The sequence below is a fragment of the Elaeis guineensis genome, chromosome 14, assembly GCF_000442705.2.
Source record: "Elaeis guineensis isolate ETL-2024a chromosome 14, EG11, whole genome shotgun sequence".
NCBI lineage: Eukaryota > Viridiplantae > Streptophyta > Magnoliopsida > Arecales > Arecaceae > Elaeis > Elaeis guineensis.
Window position 1 is genome coordinate 46,240,206 of NC_026006.2, and position 10,771 is coordinate 46,250,976.

A 10,771-nucleotide genomic window follows, 5' to 3' on the forward strand; every position below is an offset into this window, starting at 1 on the left:
CGAGCTATTCTTGACAGTAGAGTGCCTAGCAGTTGGTCACGTTCAATGAGATGTACTCCTATATCTCACTTGTATGCCATACCATTATCTCTATACAACTTGATTACGAGGACAACCAATGCATATGATCCACAACGACCTACACTCGATAAATACTATTGTCCTAGTAATAACGTATCATTTAATCATGAACTTAATTTAAAGACTCAATAATATATCCACTTATATCGATTAGGATAGTCCTAAGGACTTCATCACAATAATTAAAATTCATTAAGAAGATGTACACTACTTTGTGATGAAAAAGATTAAATAATAATTTTATTAATTTATCAATTCATATATATTTATATTATTTAGCACAACCGTTAACAGACTGACAATTGACTTTAGGACATAATTTTCAACAATCGGATCTCCTTAAAGGCACATCTACAAGGGGATTGGGGTTCGATTCTCTAATCAAATATGGTTCTATAAGTTTATTTGACTATGTCAATTTTTCTACCTCTCAAATTTTACTAAGTTGGATTTCAGTGGTATTAGTTCCTTTCTTAAGAAACTCTTTTTCCAAAAAAATTATCCTATTACTGACGAACACCTTTGATTCTTTAGTGAGATAAAAATAGTACTCTTTTGATTGCTTTAGGTACCCAACAAAAGAGTATTTATCGGATCGAGGTCTAAGCTTATTTGTCTTTAAATATTTGACATAAGCCGGATATCTTCAAACTCTAAGATGAGAGAGTACCGGCCTACGTCCTGTCCATATCTCATATGGTATTTTATTGACAGTTTGCTCGAAATTTTATGCAGTATATAACAAGTAGTATCGAGTGCATATCTTCAAAAGAAGATTGGCAGATTTGCAAAATCCATCATGGATCGAACCATGTCCAACAGTGTTTGATTTCTCCTTTCAGACATCCCATTGTATTGTGGTGTCTCAGGAGGAGTCCATTTGAGAGAATTTCATTCTCTTCTAGATATATCATAAACTCATTGATGAGGTATTCTCCTCCTCGATCTGATTGAAAAATTTTAATGCTCTTCTCTATTTGCCTTTCTATTTCACTACGAAATCGTTTGAACATTTCAAAAAATTCTGACTTATATTTTATAAGATAGATGTAACCATACCTAGATAGGTCGTCAGTGAAGGTAATAAAGTAATTATATCCACCTCTTGCACTTATATTCATAGGTCTATATACATCATTATGTACTAGACTCAAAAATCTTTGGTCCATTCATCCTTTCCTTTAAAGGGTAATTTTGTCATTATTTTAAGAAGACAAGATTCACAGGTCGATAATGATTTACAATCATTAATATTGAGAATTTTTTCTTTGGTTAACCTATCTATCCTGTTCTTATTTATATGACCAAACCGACAATGCCAAAGGTAGGCATCAGTGACATAATCTATTTTTGGATGTTTATTTGATGTGTATATTATACTAATGACTGTGATAAAAGGTATATACCATATCTTAATTGTCCATGTATAATTATAATATCATTCATAATGATGTCATAAAAATCATCTTTTATTAAAAAGTTAAAACCATCTTTAGCCAAAAGGCCAACAAAAATGACATTCATTATAAAAGAGGGACAATAATGAAAATCATTTATAATGACAATCTTTGAATTGAAAACAAGCTGAACTATTCCTAAGGCTAGAACTGGAACAAAACTTCCATCTCCAACATTCAGGAATTGCTCGTCATTTTCAAACTTCCTACTAATTTGAAGTTTTTGCAATGAATTATAAATATTAATTAGATTTTTAGTATCCAATTTTCAGATAGTAGTATCACAAATAAAGAAATTACAAGGAGTTATCATATATGTACTTTGACTAACAACCAATTGCTTATTCTCTTTCTAGGCTTATTAGAGTCAAAGGAAGCAAGATATTCAGGATAATTTTTCTTCCAATGATTCAGCTTCTTACAAAAGAAGTATTCTGTCTGACTTTGATGCACCTTGGACTTCTTAGTCTACTTGGGCTTCGAAGCCACAGCACGAGTCATCGGCACCTTTTTCTTCTTTCCTCTCTTACAGAACCTACATCCTACTGAGGACCTACCTACCACATTGACCGGCTTCTTATGGAGCTGATTGTCCTTCTTAAAAGTCTGCAGTAATCCAAGCAAACTATGATGTTCACTGCAGGCTTGGTCATTCTATAATAGGTAGGACTTGGGGAGTGAGTTCAGAATGGCATCCTTGTCTAATTGTTTAAGCAACAGAAAGTCAAGTTTGCTCAAACATTCGATCTGCTTGATTATATACAATATACGATCCGTAACCAATGCCTCTTCTCACATCTGGATGTTGAACACTGCACAAGAGATTTTGTGTCTCTCAGTATCTTCAAGGGTGCTGAAGGACTCATTCAATATTTGAAGCATCTTCTCAAGTTGTGCATCCCAAATTTATGATTAAATTCATCATTCATCGCCATCCTCATAATGCAACATACTATTGAATGATCATTTAGCCAATTTTGATAAGCATCTCTGATCGTTCCACATGCGTTTGCAGCAGGTTCTTTAGATGTAAGATCGATAAGAACATACAAAATCCTTTCATGCTCTAAAATAATTTTTAGCTTTCGATATTAGCTATCAAAGTTGGATCTTATAAGTTTATCACTGTCTAATAGTAAGCAGAGTGATAGAGTATTAGCCATTACTGAAAAAGAAAATACAAACTATTTAGTATATGAGTTATAAAATCTTAAAGACTTGGACTTTAGTCTAAAAGTTTTTTCCATTATTTTATTCGAACTGGTAGCTTCTACTTTCAATTCGAATAATTTATTTGATTCCTTAGCAGGTACTAGAATCCACATAGACTATATATGAGTCCGAGTGTGGCTCGACCAACTCATATATATCTATGGATAGATTCTTAACCAATTATTTCTACAAATAATTTTTAGTAAATTATTTTGCCCTTGGCACCTCTTCAGCAGGCATATGGCACCTCTACTGAAGGGCTTAGTTAGATTCAACTATTAACATGACCTCACGATGTGCGTCTAACAAATGAACGGACATGCCCGAGTGTGGCTTGGCTAACCTACCCTTCCAATTGAAAGATACAACATAGGCATCATTTCGTGGATGATAATTTCAATATCCAGATAAGCACCAGGCGTGTGGTGCCTCCAATATTTATCTGAAATATTAGACTTATTACTATCCACCTTAATGGGAGGCTATGAACTAGTTATCCTCATAACTATGTCATTTTAAAGACCTAATAATTTAGAGAGTTTGAGATATGGTGATGATCATTAATCAAGAAATCAACTAACAATTAGAAAATCCCCCCACCAACTTCATCAAGTCATAGAAGAGGACAAGAGATTAAGCTAGTTTAGGGACACCTTAATTAGTCTGACTGACTAACCCAGATAGTATGGGTGAACTTGAATCACTAAGTGATCTAATCGAAAATAGATTGATCACATTGGCCAGATAAGTGAAGATCAGCGGAAGAATCTTCATTTCTTTCCTTAGACACCATTACTGGCGAAGAAAGAGAATAGTTCCAATTAAAAACCCCTTTCAACCACTTGCCTTGAACACCAATTTATTTATCAGTTTCAATTTGATTACTCTAAAGACTCGTGCTTGACCACTGAGCCATAATTAGATCCATTTGGTATAATCAAAAATATGGACTTGATCAACTACAACTATTGTGTTTGATTTCAAGTAATCTTAATCAACTCTTGGTTAGATTTGATCAATTACTTAATAAGATTTTGTCCATTATGCATTTTGATTTTTAGACCCTAGGTCTAACCTAGTCAAAAAGACCAGATTCGAGTTAACCCATTGCCATAATTTCATGTTTAAGCATAACTAATAGATTTTAAAACTAATTTTTTAGATCATAATTTAGCAATTAAACATGAATAATTAGATCTAAACAACATGCATACATCTCATATAAAATTTAGATCCAAACGAAGAACATCGTATGTAACAAAAATTCAGATTTATAAATATGCATCTAATGCAATAAAAAAAATTATTTTCACGGTTCTCCTTCTTGATTTATACAGGCATCCCTTCTACCATAGTCCTCTATGGTAGGATGGCTTTTACTATGAATTTCGAAGAGTACTAGTGTCATGCTTCAGATCCGAGATCGTGAGTCGGAGGTCATGGCAACCACCACAAACCTATGGAGAACTCTCCGCACAAGCATGTCAGGCATCTCATCATGATATTATAAAACAACAGCAGAATAAAATTCAAATAATTAATGTTCAACTTTAATTCAAAGAAATAATTTAAATATCTTACAAAATAAGATTCTGTGATCTTAAATAAATTTTTAATAAATCCTAATCTAAAGTAAATTATCAAAGTCTACCTCTAGTTCGCTCTTCCATATCAAATCTCCAAATCAAGCTATATCTCTGAATCTATAAAAATAAAAAAATAAGAGTAATGAGTTAGATAGACCAGTAAGCAATGTACTCTTTAGTCAGATAAATTTAGCAATAAATAATATACTTAAAATAAGCATGCAAGGTGTATCAATTCAAAACACACAATACTAAATAAATCCATGCAAATTCAATCTTTTTAAAATTTATTTTTAAATTCATAAATTGATTTCAAAATATCACATTCGTCTCAATAGCCATGAACTAAATTAAAGTACCACTGTATAACTCCTAATGGCAGGATATCAAAGTACCAATATACAGTCTCTATTGGTAGGATATCGAAATATCAGTATATAATTCTCACTGATAGGGTATCAAAGTATTAGCACACAATCTCCACTGACAGGATATTAAAATATCAGTATATAACTCCCACTGATAGGGTGTCAAAGTACCAATGCACAACCCTCACTGACAGAGTATCAAAATACCAGCGTATAACCTTCATTGATAGGGTATCGAAATAACAGTATATAATCCTTACTGGCAGAGTATTGAAATATAGTCAGGCTGTGAGTCAAAATTCATATCAGATCAAACATAAATTCATTTTCTAATTTGAAAAATCATAAATCAGATGACATTAAAATCAAATGCTATAATCGATATCAAAATTAATACGATCAATCACAAATCATTTGACATATCGGAAAGAAGAGCATATTCAGTAATCCAAAATACAATGCATCATATTTATAAACCATGAATAATTCAATATAAAAAAAATATTTTATAATTTGCCGATGAATCTAAAAAAAGAGAAACGTTACTTACCTCACACGTATTTCAATAATTTCATATAATTTCTTTCAAAATCTTTGATTCATAGATCCAATCATAGTACCCCACTGCTAGACATCTTGTTGAGATAGTTACACCTTTATACATAATTAAATCCAATAATCAAAAAGTATACGAATAATTAGGAGGATACATTTCATGGGTAGTCGCATCTAACGGTCTGGATCTATCGATCATCTAACCTCATCTAATCAAAGACTATACTAAGATATATGTAGTTCGTCAATGTCAAGGAAGTTTAAATCTAATTGTATCTGGATCTGATCAAAGTGGATGCCGACACGATGCCCGACGACCACAGATCAAGATTCTTTTCTTCTGGATCAGATTAGAATCATTGCAGAAATTCTTTACTGGATCAATCACAGAGAGAGAAATCATCTTATAAAGAAAAATAATTCTAGAGAGAGAGAATTTTAGAAAAAAAAAGTGAAATTTTTAGAGAGAGTAGAGAGAGAAAGTCAGACATTCTAAAGAGAGAAAGTCGGACTTTCAAACTCAGAGAAGGGAGATAGAAGAGAAAAAAATCTCTCTTTTTTTTTCTTTCTTTTTCTTTTCCTTCTTTTTCTTTTTTCTCTTCTTTTTCTTTTTTTTTCTTTTTTTTTCCTCCACGGAACAGAACAGGGGACAAGTGTCCCCTCCTTTCTTTCTTCTTCTTCGCATAACAAGGGATTAAGTTCCCCTTGTTCTCGATGCCGAAGGGGTTCTCCTCTCGACGACGACAGCTGCCATGCTTCGGTGACCGATGACGGCCCATGGCAATGGAAAAATTAAAAAAATTTGATAAAATAGGGATTAAAAAAAATCAGAAGATTTTTGTTATGATAGTTGAATGGTCACATACATTAGTATTAGATTTAGCCATGTGTTGAGAATTCATTGGATGTTAATAACAAATTTGGTTAATTAATTGTAATCTGTTACAGAACTATTGGTTAGTTACCCTATGTTAGGCAGAAAACTTGTAACTAACTATTAAAAGAGAACACAAGGCACATTATACCACAGTCGTGAAATGATGAATAAACTGAATCTTTTTGATTCTTTCTAGCTGATCTCCCTCTTCTTCTATTCTTCTTTTCCTTCTTTCTTTTCTTGAATCCTTCATGAATCCCAAGTTTTTCTCATTTTCTCTCTCAATCTATTCCTAAAATTTTATTTGTGATATTTGGTATCAGAGCATCAATCTTGCAACCACTTGCTATGAATTCTTAGCCATTTATAACCCTAGTTTGCATAAGATTCATCTTTTGCAGCAAGAACAAAATGGTGTCAAAGGCTGTGGAGGAGCAGATTAAGAATCTACAGCAACAAGTGAGTGAAGTTCAAAATGGTAATGTGACTCATGTGGAAGCATTGAAGGATCAAATTGCGGAATTAAAGAGTGATTTTAAGGACATTGTCAAGATGATGGAAGATTTGAAGAATATTGTATTGGGGAATTCAACAACAGAAGAGGGCATAATAGGAAAAGCTACCAGCTCTTCTAATCTTGCATCCAATGTAGTGATTGATCTCAATAAAGGATTGTTACCAACTCTAGGAAGAAGGGAGATGGATATTTCTCAATCTCTACAAAGGGGTCAGGGTCATGATGGAATGCCTAAATTGTCGAAATTAGATTTTTCAATCTTTGAAGGGGAGCAACCTAGATCTTGGATCCGCAAATGCAATAGATATTTTAAGTTGTATCAAGTCCAAAAAAATTAGAAATTGGAGATTGCTGCTATGTTCTTTGTAGAGAAGGTGGATAATTGGTACCAAGGGTATGTGTCTCAGCAAGGACTGGTTACTTGGGAAAAGTTTACTGTTGATGTATGCAAAAGATTTGGAGATAGCGTTTTGATAGATGTTGTGGAGGAGTTTAACAAGCTTAAGCAGAAAGGTAGTGTGAATGAATATTAAGAAAGGTTAAGGATTTGAAGGCTCTAATGCTTTAAAAGAATCCAGATTTGACTAATCATTACTTTCTCTCTAGTTTTATTGGTCGGTTAAAGAAAGAAATCAGATCTATGGTAAAAGTGTTGAATCTTGGGAGTTTGGAAGAAGCTTTTGAGAAAGCGATGTTGCATGAAATATCTCTAGAGGCTTTATTCAAGAGCACCAAAAATGATCATAAGTCATATTATAATGTTCTTGGGCCTAAGTCTCCCAACATCACTTCTCTTAAAAGCAACAGTGATGTAGACAACAGTAAGGTCAAGAGCACTAAAGGAGAGCATGAAGGGCTTCCGACTTCTGAATTTGAAGCCAGAAGGAAGACAGGTCTATGTTACAAATGTGGAGAGAAATTTACTATGGGACATAGATGCAATGAAAAGATGTTGCACAGTATGAGGGTTATAGAAGAAGACAGTGCTTCAGAGGGAATAGAGGGTTAATTCATTGAAGTAATTTTTTTGCTACTAAAGTTACATGGGAAGATGCATCTTTTATTCAGAAGTAGTTTCCTTTATTCAATCCTTGAGGACAAGGATTCAGTCTAGAAGGGGTGAATATTATGATAGTTGAATGGTCACATACATTAGTATTAGATTTAGCCATGTGTTGAGAATTCATTGGATGCTAATAACAGATTTGGTTAATTAGTTGTAATTTGTTACTGAACTATTGGTTAGTTACCCTGTGTTAGATGGGAAACTTGTAACTAACTATTAAAAGAGAATATAAAGCACATTATACCTCAGTTGTGAAATAATGAATAAACTAAATTTTCTTGATTCTTTCCAGCTGATCTTCCTCTTCTTCTATTCTTCTTTTCCTTCTTTCTTTTCTTGAATCCTCCGTGAATTCCCAGTTTTTCTCATTTTCTCTCTCAATCTATTCCTAAAATTCTAGTTGTGACAATTTTCTAGGAGATTTGTGACAGCAATTCAATAAAAATTTGAGTTTAAAATCTACAGAGGATTGAGAGAAGATGATAGAAGAAACTACTTGACTTTTAAATGGGTCTCAGCCTGATTTCTAGTAGCCAAGAAAAAGAAGAACCACTAGTAAGCATGGAGAAAATCAATAGATATTTGATGGTGATTTTGTCAGGAAAAAATTTAGAGATCGAAGCTTTTAAATAGACCTTGATTTAGAGAAGATTTGAGTTTGATTTTCACTCGATTTTTTGAGTGGATTAAGAGTCCTAATTGGTGAAGAACTTGAGAGTTCTTCCGTGTCGCTCCTTTCCTACGATATTCCAGCACATGCAATGCATGTGCTGGTCAAATAAGTCTCTTCCTTTTTTTTTTTTTTTTTGTAGCCCGCTTTAAGATGTGTGCTATATTTTGGATTGAGGTATCACAACTAGGCTACTAATAACTACACATATCACATATGCATATCTAGATTAATTATATCTAATGTAACGTAGCAATAAATTAAATCATAAAATCCCTTTTAAATAATTAAATCATAAAATCCTTTTTAGATCTAATCTAAACTCATTCATGATCAAAAATTCAGATTTAAACATAATGATTAAAACAGTTTCAAAATATCTTTTCAAAATTGATCAGTATGTACTTGGACAACCTTTACAATGTAAGAGATAAATCTTACATCATGACAACTTTATATCAGTCCATGCGATCATTTAATCAATTAATTTTAATTCTAAATTATCAGATATCAGATTCAATCTAATTTATATGTGCAATGTAAAAATTTCTGGCATGCATATGAGCGTATAAGAAACTAAGGAAAACAAAAATTTACATCTAACTATTAGATAAAAAATGACTTAACATAAACATCAGATCTGAATCTGAATTTATACAAGACATAAATCATTAGTTTCACATCTAAATATCCATGAAAACCTGCTCAAGATTAGATCCGAATATACATCAAAATCTGGTTAAAATCTGACCTGAATATCCACAGAAATTTATTCAAAAACAGATCTGAAATTCATGAAAGTCTGTTCAAAACAGATTTGAATTTGCATGAAAAACTCTATTCAAAAAATAGAACTAAAATTTCATGAAAATTTGTTCAAAAGCAGATCTGAAATACGATAATAAATTTGTTCAAAACAGATCTAAAAATCTATTCAAAAACAAATCTGAACTTCCTTAGAAAACCTATTCAAAACAGACCTGAAAATCTATTAAAAAACAGATCCAAAATTCGATTAAAAAAAAAAATCTGTTCGAAACAGATCTGATTTTTATACATGAAGATCTGGTCAAAATTTTCAAAAATCAGGATAGAACCAGATCAGATTACATATAAAAAAATCTAGCCAAAAACTAGATCTGAAATTCTAAAAATATAAGTAGAACCAGATTTTTGTTTGTATTTAGATCTGGAATCTTGCTTTGATACTAATTGAAGAAAAAATTCGATCGAAAAAAAACCAAAATCAGATCACCAGGAATAGAAGAGCAGATTCGAGATTTAAAAATTTAATCAAAGTACCGTATACCTTTGATGGTAGCGGAAAATATTGATCAGGGTTGCAAAAAGATGCTTTGCAAGAGCTACTAATGTGGCTCTTCTACTTCACATACACGCCAAATGCCACAAAAAAGTAGGATGAAGGGCTACGGGAGTCGCTACTTTAGGAAGGAAGCAAGGAATGACAAGGTATCATAAGAAGGAATCTTCTTGCGCCCCCTCCCCCCCCCTCTCCTTTATTTTTGTCGGACAAAATTTTATCCCAACACCCCATGCAGATGAGAACATAATCCAAACTAATTCAAATTAAATTTTGAATTTAGTTTGAATTTGTTCTTATCCATAAGAAACCCAAGGAGAAAGGGGAGGCGCCAATTTGCATCTCCTCATTCTTTCACGCACATGAAGGGAAGGAGGTGGGATTTTTAGTGTCCCTCCTTTCTCTTGATTGGCCAACAAGAAGAGAGAAACTCAAGGATTTTAAGCTCAGATGATCAATTTCAATTTGATTTTAATTTAAATTTAATTCGAATCAAATTCGAAAAGACTGTCAATCCTAATCTAATTAGGATTGAGATCCAAGTCCAACTTGAATAATTAAACCCAATTAGTCTTAAATCAAATCAAATCCAATTAAATTAAATCTGATTTAAATTTATTAAGACTCGAATCCAATCTCCTTAAAATTATAGATCAAATACTGATCAGAAATTTAGGTCCTAACCAAATTAGGACTCAAACCCAATCCCGTCACATTCCTTGGATTCAAGTTCATCTTCGAAATTAAATCTGCAACAATGCTCAGTGTAGCTAAACATAATCAGTATTTCTGTATGATCTAAAACTTAATTCTCAATTAAGTAAATTTATTTATTCAATCAAGTCACCTACTTCCAAATTGAACATATAGATATTAGGTCAATTCTTTCCTATGTCGTTTGACAATGTGCGTGACTCTATAGGTTTAAACACTAATTCGATAGTATAGAAACTATTTTCTATATTAATCGAAGTGATCATCTAGCAATGATACCCGACATCCGGATAGGTCAAAAAAATATAAAACAATATTAAAAAACTTTGGCATATGGTTACTGCATA

At 32.5% G+C, this 10,771-nt stretch overlaps 1 long non-coding RNA gene across 1 annotated transcript; it reads right to left on the reverse strand.

Moving 5' to 3' along the window:
• Positions 1-4,003: 4,003 nt before the first annotated feature.
• LOC140853792 (uncharacterized) lies at positions 4,004-10,105 on the reverse strand. The gene is made up of 3 exons (XR_012136897.1): positions 9,699-10,105; positions 4,402-4,453; positions 4,004-4,207 (listed from the first exon to the last, which is right to left on the reverse strand). It is a non-coding gene; the product is annotated as an uncharacterized lncRNA (long non-coding RNA).
• Between the last annotated feature and the right edge of the window lie 666 nt (positions 10,106-10,771).